Genomic DNA, 12,964 nt, shown 5'->3' with positions numbered 1-12,964 from the left:
TTATATACTTTATCAATTAACATTAGTGTATACACATGCTTCTAATTAGAAGAAACAAAAGATAAAAAAATAAATTTATATTGTTGGCACTTTTAAAACAGCTTATGAGAAAAGGAAAATAGAAACCATTGCACACATAAATACAGTACCTTAAAGGAGCCCATAAGCCTAACCCATCACTCCCGTTGTAGCTGGTACTCCAAAATGTTGATAGAAATCTTTTGTCAGCTTTAAATACCTGTGCTCTTTTAACTACTAAAAATAATGAAGGATTTAAGTTCAAAAATATATTTTTATCACTGCAACCTGGTCAATAGGAATAATTGTTTCTATAGCTATCATGTATACTATAATCTAGCTGCTTTAGTATTATATAAATTTCTTGATAGAAAATTAGAATCCCACAGAGTTATCAATTTAGTTATTTGGAAATAAACCTTACTGAATGTTATGATGCCTTTCTCTGAATTAGGAAGGCACAGATTGAAGTAGTTGTTTGTTTGTTTATTCGATTGTTATGCTGCCCTTCTCCTTAGACTCAGGACGGCTTACATATTAGCAATAGCACTATTGAGTTGTATCCATTATAACTTATTAATGACATTGTTCTACAATGCTAAATGTGGCCCTAGAGACCATCTACAGGTAGTCCTCGACTTACGACCACAATTGAGCCCAGGATTTATGTTGCTAAGTGAAAAAATTGTTACATAGATTTTGCTCCATTTTACGGCATTTCTTTTACCACATTTGTTAAGTGAATCACTGCAGTTATTAAATTAGTAAAACGGTTGTTAAATGAATCTGGCTTCCCTATTGATTTGCTTGCCAGAAAGTCCTAAAAGGTGGTCACATGACCCCATGACATTGCATTCATCATAAATATGAGCCATTCGTCAAGCATCCAAATGTAAATCATGTGACCCTGGATGCTGCAATGGTCATAAGTATGAAACATGGTCATAAGTCACTTTTTTCCTGTGCTGTTGTAACTTCAAATGGTCACTAGACGAACTGTTGTATGTTAGGTATACTGTATTCATTGATTGCTAAAGATTGTGCCGTCGGTGGGCGGAAACTGGAAATTAGGGCCTAAAATAAGCCTACCACCATTTAGATTAGATTAGATTAGATTTATTGGATTTATATGCCACCCCTCTCCGTAGACTCGGGGCGGCTCACAACAATGGTAAACAAAACATACTAACAAATCTAATATTTCGCAATCTAAATTACAGTTTTAAGTTTTAAAAAAAATCCAAAAGAACCCCAATATATAAAAAACAAGCACACAATCGAATCATACACAAAAACTACATGGGCAAGGGGGAAATGTTTCAATTCCCCCGTGTCTGACGGCAGAGGTGGGTTTTAAGAAGTTTCCGAAAGGCAAGGAGGGTGGGGGCAATCCTAATCTCTGGGGGGAGCTGGTTCCAGAGTGTCGGAGCCACCACAGAGAAGGCTCTTCCCCTGGGTCCCGCCAGATGACATTGTTTAGTCGATGGGATCCGGAGAAGGCCAACTCTGTGGGACCTAACCAGTCGCTCGGATTCGTACGGCAGAAGGCGGTCCCGGAGATATTCTGTCCCGATGCCATGAAGGGCTTTAAAGGTCATAACCAACACTTTGAATTGTGACCGGAAACTGATCGGCAACCAATGCAGACTGTGAAGTGTTGGAGTAACATGGGCATATTTAGAGAAGCCCATGATTGCTCTCGCAGCTGCATTCTGCACGATCTGAAGTTTCCGAACATTCTTCAAAGGTAGCCCCATGTAGAGAGCATTACAGTAGTTGAGCCTCGAGGTGATGAGGGCATGAGTGACTGTAATAGCAAAGGAAGTCTGCAAAGCTTCCAAACCCAGTTCTGCTCCTAATCTGCCAAGATTTTTGAACCAGATAGGAAAGTATAAAGGATGTGTGCGCATCCCATTTGTCTCTGTCAGTTATTTATTCAGTTTATATCTCATGTTTTCATTTGTTTTACGCTTGAAGTGTCTTATAATAAAAACAGAAATAGAGAAAAGAAAAGAAGACATTTAAAACAATAAATATTAAAATCTTGATTGCCACCTTTAATAGAAAGTTCTCTATTTGATGCACTGTTATGATCTTTTGAGTTTTACTCGTCAATTTGTTTTACGTATAACATAAAGAGCATACTAAAACAATGCATACATTTTGTTAGTATGCATTTCTGCTAGGGGCAATAAACTTAACTGAGATCTTCTTCCGAGCATGGATTCTTAGGTAGCCAGAATACCAGCCAGTCAGGAATAAAAAAATACACCAAGCCCAAGAATAAACCAAGGGAAGAACTAATAAGCAGAAGAAACCAAAATAACACATTTACAATCCACCCTGCTCACTGGTGCAAAATGCTGACTAGATTAGAAGAAAAACTGAAAATCAGCTAAAACAGAATCAATCTTGTAGAATATGGCTAGTTGAATGGAATTCTAATAACAGCAGTATTTTTATATTTGTAGACTTACATAGTTTCAATTTCTCAGGGAATCTCTTGTCATATCTGAAATATTCATCCCACTTTTTATTTGAGAAGGATATTAAAACAGCCACCAAAATTGATGAAATATGTAAAAATATAACTACAAATTAAAATTATTTGCATGGTAAAAAGAATAGCAGCTAACATACTGTATTGTAAGATTTGTCCTGTGTATTGACAATGCAATTGCATGAATATTTTGGATTGTATTTGGATTTTGGATATTACTTTGGTAAGTATACAACATTCAGTAATGAATAGATGTTATGGCTATATGGGGAGTTTTAAATATAAAAATATTTTCAAAATTATATAATATATCTGATTATTTAAGGTTTGTAAATTAATGCCTAAATGCAGATATAGTTATTCAGCAAATTTCTTTGATGGTTTTACGCAAAACATCTTCTTTGTTTATATACAAATGAATTGCTTCATGATACCTAGAATAATATTAACACTGTTGTATTTCATGCACATGATTGTCTGATTTGTCTTAACCAAACATGCTAGCCTTAAAGTGGGGAGGAAGGCGGAGTTGAATGCAGATTGGAAATAGTATTTCGAAATGTCATACTTTTTATTGCCTATTTATATGGATAGTGAAGAATATTACAAGTAGCTAGGAGTCTAGGACTTTTAGAAATGTTTAAAGGTAAAATATTTATATAGTTTTTTTAAACAATAGAGCTGGAGCTGATCTAATATATAATTTTGAAGTTTGAGGTTTATTAAAATGTAGCACACCACCTTTAGCTGACTTTCTTTTTCCATGACATGTCAATAAAAATTAAATAATATCCCAGCTGCCTAGTAATTTGTTGTGTCTGTGAAATCAAATTTATATTCTCTTTAAATGGTAATTTATGGCTTAGTCATCAAAATGACCGTTGGCATCTCAGGTTCATAAATAACTGCTTGGATCGGTCTGAAAGGAATTGTGGAAACATGACAGATTACTGTCATTTAGTTGTGTCATTCTTAGGGCTTGACAAAAATTTTGTCAAGTAGCTTTCTAAAGTTAAAAAAAATCACAAAAGAGCATTCCTATATACTGTAAGTTTTGTAGGTTATTGATTTTGTTATGAAATGATAAAAAAGCAGAAAACTTTATCAAACTTTCAGGGCTAATGGAAACAAGTTGTCAGTTTGTTGTATTTTCTGTAAATATGTGTTCAGAAGCAGTTAATAGAACACTTCATTCTGTTCTATTCTGCTGGGACCCGGGGGGGGGGGGGGGGCGGATTACAGGACCCTGTGGGGAAGTAAAAGGCCTCTGGGGACCCAGTGCTGGGGATGGGAGGGGGAGATAGGTAATGGTACTATAGCATCCCTGCAATTGATCACAAGAACAATTGAATGCAGGGGCACTGCAGTGGTCATATTTTCAGGACTGGCTAATAAGTAGCTTTGGAGGGTCAGTCATAATGGCCATTATGTGGCCAGTTCTTAAGTGATGAGTACCTATATTAAAACTTTGAAAAACTTGAAGCCTGAAATATTTTTTATTGGGAATACTTCCCAAGACCTATGAGAAAAAAATACAATATTTACAGTAATTATAGATATTATAACAAGAGCAAGGATAATTTGTTTGTTTGTTTGTTTGTTTGTTTGTTTATTTATTGGATTTGTATGCCGCCCCTCTCTGTAGACTCGGGGCGGCTAACAACAGTAATAAAAACAGCATATAACAATCTAATATTAAAACAGTTAAAAACCCTTATTATAAAACCAAACATACATACAGCCATACCATGCATAACATTGTAAAGGCCTAGGGGGAAAGAGTATCTCAGTTCCCCCATGCCTGGCGGCAGAGATGGGTTTTAAGAAGCTTACAAAAGGCAAGGAGGGTGGAGGCAATTCTAATCTCTGGCGGGAGTTGGTTCCAGAGGGCCGGGGCCGCCACAGGGAAGGCTCTTCCCCTGGGTCCCGCCAAGCGACATTGTTTAGTTGACGGGACCCGGAGAAGATCCACTCTGTGGGACCTAACTGGTCGCTGGGATTTGTATATGCACAAAATTGGAAAAATAATAATATACCAACGGAAGAAAATTTGATTAGAAAGGTTTTGGAGTGTGCAGAGCTAGATAAACTTACAAAAGAAATACAAGAAAAAGAAGAAACATAATATTATAAATATGGAAGAAATGATATGAATAGTTAGAGAAGAGGGATAACAGGTAAGGAAAAGAGTAAAGGAGGAAGATATATCGTTGAAATTCAAGAACAAAAAATGGAAATGGAACACACAGAATGTATGATAGAAATTGTATACATTGTTATCTTTATATAAATTAATATTAGAATCATGTGTATAAACAGCAATTTGAAGTAAGAGGAAAAAATGGATGTTTAAAAATGTTTACTGATGCAAGAATGTTGAAAGAAGAAAATTGTAAAAAAAATTCTTTTGTTTTTTTAAAAAACTATTAAAAATTATGTTTCAAAAAACTTTGAAAAACTACTAAAGTTATAACTGTTTTGCAATTCCATTTTCTATAATATGTTTTATATATCTGGATTCATATGGAAATCTAGTGGTGCATTTATTTGTGTATGAGAGTGAATACAGTGTTCCCTCGATTTTCGCGGGTTCGAACTTTGCGGAAAGTCTATACCACGGTTTTTCAAAAATATTAATTAAAAAATACTTTGCGGCGTTTTTCCCTATACTGTACCACAGTTTTCCCCACCCGATGACGTCATATGTCATCGCCAAACTTTCATCTGCCTTTAATAAATATTTTTTTTAATAAACTTTAATAAATAAACATGGTGAGTAATAATCTGAATGTTTGCTAATGGAATGGAAAATTGCAATTTAGGGGTTTAAAGTGCTTAGGGAAGGCTTGTGATACTGTTCATAGGCAAAAATATTGTATTTACTTCCGCATCTCTACTTCGCGGAAATTCAATTTCCGCGGGCGGTCTCAGAACGCATCCCCCGCAAAAAGCGAAGGAACACTGTAGTCTTGTTTTTCCCCCCGCAAATTGTAACGAAGTGGTATAAATTGTCTCTCAGGCCATATTGGATGTTTGGATATGTGAGGAGTAATACTTAGAGTAGTAATCTGTTGCCATGCTTTTTGATACAGCTGATCCTTTTTGTTGCCTAACAGTACATTTGAAACTAGGATTTTAATCATCTGAATCAGGTTTTTGGGACACTGGTGTAGCAATGCTCCTTAAAGCTTTTCTTCTTCCTTATTACTGATCTCAATTTCATTCTTCAGTTCCACTTTGTAAATAGCAACAGTGATTCTCAACCTTTCTAATGCCGCAACCCCTTAATACAGTTCCTAATGTTGTGGTGACTCCCAACCATAAGTCTAGCGCCAGTTCTCCCAACAGAGCTTTAAGTTGATTGGCAGGAAGGTCAGAGGGACACCCCCACTGTAAACGCCTGATTGGTCGGCTTGTTCAAATGCTCCAGAATAGAAGCTTTGGTTCCTAACACCATAGAAAATTTCTCTTTTTCCATGGTCTTGGGTGACCTCTGTGAAACAGTTGTTTGACCCCCAAAGGGGTCCCAACCCCAGTTTGAGAACCACTGGCCTAAGCAGTGCTCTTCGCTTAAATTCTTCTCTCTTGAATAGCACATTCTAGATTGAAAACAAATCACAGAAGAGCTAGTTACTTATTAGTACAGTGGCACCTCTACTTAAGAATGCCTCTACTTATGAACTTTTCTAGATAAGAACCGAATATTCAAGATTTTTTTGCCTCTTCTCAAGAACCATTTTCCACTTACAAACCCGAGCCTCCGAAACTGTAAGTGGAAAAGGCAGGGAGAAGCCTCCATGGGGCCTCTCTAGGAATCTCCTGGAAGGAAACAGGGCCAGAAAAGGCAGGGAGAAGCCTCTGTGGGGCCTTTCTAGGAATCTCCTGGGAGGAAACAGGGCCGGAAAAGGTTGGGAGAAGCCTGCATGGGGCCTCTCTAGGAATCTCCTGGGAGGAAACAGGGCCTCCACCCTCTCTGTGGTTTCCCCAGTCGCACACATTATTTGCTTTTACATTGATTCCTATGGGGAAAATTGCTTCTTACAAACTTTTCTACTTAAGAACTTGGTCACGGAACGAATTAAGTTCATAACTAGAGGTACCACTGTATTACTTTATATAAAATGTTCCAGGCTTTCACAGCTGATGGAAATGATCGATAGAAGCTGGCATGAGATCTCATTGGCAAAAGTATACACTACTTATAGTTCTTATCTCAGATTGATGATCTGCCTCCTGACTTGTTTCGTTGTCCTTTACATTTATAAATGAGATCTTTATTCAGCCTGAACCAGCCCACTAGTTGCAGGCTACTTGGAGCAGGAGGCTTTATCAGTTGTAATTCACGCCCTTGTTACTTCTCACCTGGGCTTAACAACATAAGATGTACATGAGGTTGCCCTTGAGGTCTACTCAAGTCTATCGTATGCTAGTAGTTGGGAGGCATTTTAACCATCTAAATTTCTGTGGGTGATTCATTGACCACTGGTTGTTTCCAGGTACAGTTCAATCTCATAGTATGTAGGGCCAAAGCATAATGAATAAACCGTCTTCTCTAGAAGAAATTTATCTGTCTGGGTCAGTTGTTCTAAAGCAGACCTGGGCAAAGGGCGGCCCGTGGGCCGGATGCGGGCTGCCCGCTGTCTGTGGCCGGCCCGCAGAGATTGGAAGGAAGAAAGGAAAGAAGGAAGGAAGGAGAAATGGAGGGAACAAGGAAGGAAGGAGAAATGGAGGGAACAAGGAAGGAAGGAAGGAAGGAAGGGGTGGGCAATTAATTTATAATTATAATATATAATATAATGTAATATAATACAATATATAATTATATATAATACATATAATATAATATACAGTATAATTATAATTTATAATTATATGGAGCCGGGGTGGCACAGCAGGTAGAATGCTGTACTGCAGGCCACTGAAGCTGACTGTAGATCTGAAGGTCAGCGGTTCAAATCTCATCACCGGCTCAAGGTTGACTCAGCCTTCCATCCTTCCGAAGTGGGTAAAATGAGGACCCGGATTGTGGGGGCAATATGCTGGCTGTGTTAAAAAGTGCTATTGCTAACATGTTATAAGCCGCCCTGAGTCTTAGGAGAAGGGCGGCATAAAAATTGAATGAATGAGTGAATAATAATATAATATAATATAATATAATTAACTCAATTCTACCCAATAATATACAGTAAGGTAAATACAGGTTGGTAAATCCACAGTATGGTAAATACATGTTGGTAAATCCACAGTAACTGAATTTAACCATGCCTGGGATAAGCATATATCCATTGTAAGATAAAATACAGGAAAGTATAAGGGCAGACTAGATGGACCATGAGGTCTTTTTCTGCCGTCAGTCTTCTATGTTTCTATGTATTGGGTAGAACTGAGTTAATTATATTAATCCGGCCCTCTAAAACCATCCCAATTTCTTATGCGGCCCCATGGCAAAATTAATTGCCCACCCCTGTTCTAAAGGGTTCCTGATTCTCCCTCGTGAAGAGAAATGCAGAAGCAAATCTTTTTCATGATTATCCTATTACTAGAGCTCAGCCACCTGCTCTTCAGATTCATTCGTCTCCTGCCATGTCAAAGCAGCCCAGGAGATGTCTTGCGAGTAGAGTCTAGCAATAATTAATTCTTCTTTGAGTGAGTGTGTTGTTCCTTTACTCTTAAGAAGGTCTTGGTTCATCCCAGAGATGGGCTGCTAAGGTGAAACGGGTGGTGTGTGCTCACCCCATCCATTGCAATTCTGCTACTACAGCTGTGCAGCTAGCTGAATCATGCACGGAGACACAGGTGCGTCTGTGTTTCGGCCTGTTTTTTTGCTTCCGCATGCACGGAAGCAAAAAACCACACCAAAACATGGGCACATCTGCATCTCCGCATGCGATTCTGCTACTTGCACAGCTGCAGTAGCAGAATTGTGCTGGACTCCGCTAGCACTCAGAGCCACCGGGGCGAGCACACATCACTGGTCCACCTTAGCAGCCCACCTCTGGTTCATCCCCTTCTGAAAAAGGCATTGTGGACCCCACAATATTGATTAATTTTGGCCTATAGCTGACTTTTCCTTTGGAGAAGGTGTTTGAAAGAGTACGTTTACAATGGTTTTCAGAGGTTCTTGCATGAAACAGACATTGCAAACCAAACATTTATTTTATTTATTTATTACTTAGATTTGTATGCCGCCCCTCTCCGAAGACTCGGGGCGGCTCACAACATGTAGAAACAAATCATAAGCAATCAGACAAATTTAAAATATTTAAATATTTTAAAAACCCCATATGCTAACAGACACACACAGAGACATACCATGCATAAATTAAACGTGCCCAGGGGGGAGATGTTTCAGTTCCCCCATGCCTGACGGCAAAGGTGGGTTTTAAGGAGTTTACGGAAGGCAGGAAGAGTAGGGGCAGTTCTAATCTCCGGGGGGAGTTGGTTCCAGAGGGCCGGTGCCGCCACAGAGAAGGCTCTTCCCCTGGGGCCCGCCAACCGACATTGTTTAGTTGACGGGACCCGGAGAAGGCCAACTCTGTGGGACCTAATCGGTCGCTGGGATTCGTGCGGCAGGAGGCGGTCTCGGAGATATTCTGGTCCGATGCCATGAAGGGCTTTAAAGGTCATAACCAACACTTGCTAGCCTTAAAGTGCGGAGGGAGGGGGAGTTGAATGCAGATTGGAAATAGTATGCAGGGTGCCATTGATCTCCTAATCAGTACTAAGAGCAGCACAATAGTACATCCCCACCAAACTTGTCTTTTAATTTTAAACATTAAGAAGTATTTCTAAGATGGAGGAGTTTTTTCCTTTGTTCCTGCAGCTCACCCAGTAGCAGTTATCAATAGTATTCCATTCCTCAGAAGAGGAAACACTTAAAAATTCTACTATCTGAAGTTATTTATTGAAGTGATTTATTATTGAAGTTCTGCTGTTACAGCTTGACAATTAAGAAGTATTGAGTAACGTAAACACATTATGAATGTCAATTTTAAAAAGCACAAGATTGATTAACATCTCAGAGGAATGCTAACAGAAGCCATTAAGAGCCATCAATAAGTATTCAGCAGCCCAAAAAGATTAGGCTGCTAATAGACAACTACCTCCTGTTAAAATTAAAATCTTTTAAAATCAAATGCTGAGCACTGCATCTATATTAATTTCATTTTAAAACTTCTACCTTTTCAGTTATAGTTGTTTTACTTATTTATAGGATTGAATTTTAAGCTTAAAATAAGATTCTTATTATTTACTTCATCTTAGCAGCTAAATAACAAATACTCAACATTGGAAAACCTTAGATAATCTAACAACTTATTTATTTATTATTTATTTATTTATTTATTTATTTATTTATTAGATTTTTATGCTGCCCCTCTCCATGGACTCGGGGTGGCTAACAACAATAATAAAACAGCATATGACAAATCTAATATTTAAAATAATTTTAAAAAACCTTATTTAAAAACCAAACATACCATGCATAACATACCATGCATAAATTGTATAGGCCTAGGGGGAAAGGAATATCTCAATCCCCCCATGCCTGAAGACAGAGGTGGGTTTTGGATATGGATTAACAAGGCTTCTTCAATTGCCATGCTTAATAAAACCATAGCTAAAGTTAAAATAATAGAATGTCAGAGGCAGGAACCACAATTATATCTAACTTTGGCTAATTTTGTATATTTTTTAAATTGTAGCATACATGCTATTGGCAGTACTTATGATAGTAAATATTAAGCTGTTTATTATCTATCTATCTATCTATCTATCTATCTATCTATCTATCTATCTATCTATCTATCTATCTGTTGTGGTTAGCTCTGGCCCAGCTCCTGCCCCAAAGAATGTGGAGGTGGATGTGGGGGAAACATCCACATGCCGCAAGCCTGTTTTGCTTCTAGTAGAATTTGTCTCCTCTGACCAAGGAAGCGTGAGTGGCAGGGAAGAGGGGAGTTTGGCAGACAGCCCAGGAGGAGATCAATCATCTGTATCATCCCTGGATTCTGAACAAGAATTAATGACACATCCATGCATGCGTAGAGTGATGCATAGGAGACAACAACTGAAGGATTATTACAAGAGAAAATGAGGCCACCTGTGGTTGGGTGGGGCTGCTGTAATTAGTGCTACAGATAAAAGTGCAGCCTGGTGTTTTAGCCTCATGGCAGTTTATCTGATTCCTTGTTTTGTCAAGATCATGGTTTTTTGCTGCTCAGGATTGTGTGTGTGGACTCTCTGGACTTTAGAATTGGACTCAATTTCCCAGTTATTGGGTGAGCAATTGGATTGCGTTTAACCTGTGCCTTGTGTGTACCAGAAAATCCCTTTGACATTTAAAAAGGGAGCTGTTTCTGTTTTTCTGTTTATAAAAACTTTTGGGTTTTCCTTTTATTGTGTGGTGTGTGTCTTCCTGGACTAATTACCCTGTAATTATGGGCGGTTGAGACACGCCGGCAGAAATCTGTCTGTCTGTCTGTCTGTCTGTCTGTCTGTCTATCCATTTGATTTCTATGCCGCCCTTCTCCTGAGATTCAGAGCAGCTTGCAACATGTTAGAAATCTTACATAATGGCAAAAAAAGGTTCACCATCCTGAACTCTTCCTTCAATTCTCAAAAAAGGCCATATCAGGTAAGAACTAACACCCCTTTTCTGCCTGGACAGTCTCCTGCAGCACTTTGCTGGCCAAAACTGGGCATGGAGGAGTCCTGCAAGTAGCCCCCATGCCCCATTTTGGCTACAGAGGGTCTCTGTCCCCTCTCCCCCACCTGGCCAGCCTATGGAGAACCACAACGCTCAACCGGTTCTCAAAGAAATCCAGTTTGACACCCCTGATCTAACAACTCAGTAGCCTAATAAAAAATGGAAACTCGGAGCAGTGACCAAATTGAAAACGAAGATCTGTCCTAAATCTTTCCTCACCTATTTCTTACAAAAGTCCTCCTTCTCTTCCCTTCCCTTGAATTTTCCCTGACATTTTATTACATTTAAAAAAATTTTTTGCAGCAATGTAATTCTGCATGTTTTGAGGATTTAAAATGTAAATATCACTTGTGTTTATTTATTATTATTTATTTATTATTTAGATTTGTATGCCGCCCCTCTCCGCAGACTCGGGGCGGCTCACAACAAAGTGAAAACAATTTACAACAAATCTAAATTACTATTTAAAAATATTTTAAAAACCCCATTTTCTAAACAAACATACATACAGACATACCATTCATAAATTGTCTCAGTTCCCCCATGCCTGACGACAGAGGTGGGTCTTAAGGAGCTTACGAAAGGCAAGGAGAGTAGGGGCAGTTCTAATCTCCGGGGGGAGTTGGTTCCAGAGGGCCGGGGCCGCCACAGAGAAGGCTCTTCCTCTGGGGCCCGCCAACCGACATTGTTTAGTTGACGGGACCCGGAGACGGCCCATTCTGTGGGACCTAATCGGTCGCTGGGATTCGTGCGGCAGCAGGCGGTCTTGGAGATATTCTGGTCCAGTGCCATGAAGGGCTTTATAGGTCATAACCAACACTTTGAATTGTGACCGGAAATTGATCGGCAACCAATGCAGACTGCGGAGTGTTGGTGAAACATGGGCATACCTAGGTAAGCCCATGACTGCTCTCGCAGCTGCATTGTTTTTGCTTTATCATTTCTATCTGATATGTACGAAGTGTATCCTCATTTACTGAGATATACTTTAGAAATTGTGAAGCTATTTGTGGTTTTCCAGCCCCCACCGCCCCCCTGAAAAAAAATGCTCCCAACAAAAAACGAGATCTGTCACATCAAATAAAAATGCCAAGGAGCTTGAAGCAAGAATGCTGACCGATTTTTTTTAAAATTTATTTATGAAAGAAAACAAGAGGAAAGGAATGGAGGATCGTGGAAACAAAAGGACCCATGGGTTTCCAATAGTATAGTAATGAAGATGACCTTTAATATTGAGGCCTTTGGATCAAATTTAAGTTGGCATTAAAATTTTTCTAATAAATTCCCTGCTGAATGACTGCGAGTTTTTTTTCACATTGCCCTCAAAGTTAATTCGGTAAGGTCACAATATAGCAAATGCTGTCTGTGCTATTGTAATTGCTCTCAGCGGGCTGGTAATACCAAGGCACTGAATTGCCAGCGAGTGTGCTTTTATTTCCCTCCTCAGCTGGGCCGGCCTTATTTTCTTCCTCTCTTTCTCTTTCTCCATTCCACGTTTTGGTCCTCCTTGTGTTAAGAATATTGCTGCCCTTACAGCTGCTGGTTCCCTTTCATTTGCTAGGCTTTTTCAAACTGTTCCTTGCATGCTTTCAACTGCAGGAAATTGAAAACATGAAAGAATAGAATATACTGTAAAGCCTGTAAGTCATGTAAGGATAAAAAAGTTATCTATGATAGGACTACGTGTATCCTCAGCTCCTGTCACTGCTGCTCCTTAGGAACCCCCCCCCCTCTTTCCT

General features: G+C 39.0%; 1 protein-coding gene across 1 annotated transcript in view; it reads left to right on the top strand.

Annotated features, from left to right (window-relative positions):
* The window catches only part of LYRM4 (LYR motif containing 4), a 60,064-nt gene that overhangs the window by 12,983 nt on the left and 34,117 nt on the right, over nucleotides 1–12,964 (top strand). The gene's annotated exons all lie outside the window — the stretch shown is intronic.

This window comes from Erythrolamprus reginae, chromosome 3 (assembly GCF_031021105.1).
Source record: "Erythrolamprus reginae isolate rEryReg1 chromosome 3, rEryReg1.hap1, whole genome shotgun sequence".
In the NCBI taxonomy this organism is placed as follows: domain Eukaryota; kingdom Metazoa; phylum Chordata; class Lepidosauria; order Squamata; family Dipsadidae; genus Erythrolamprus; species Erythrolamprus reginae.
This window is presented reverse-complemented; position numbering and strand designations above follow the sequence as displayed.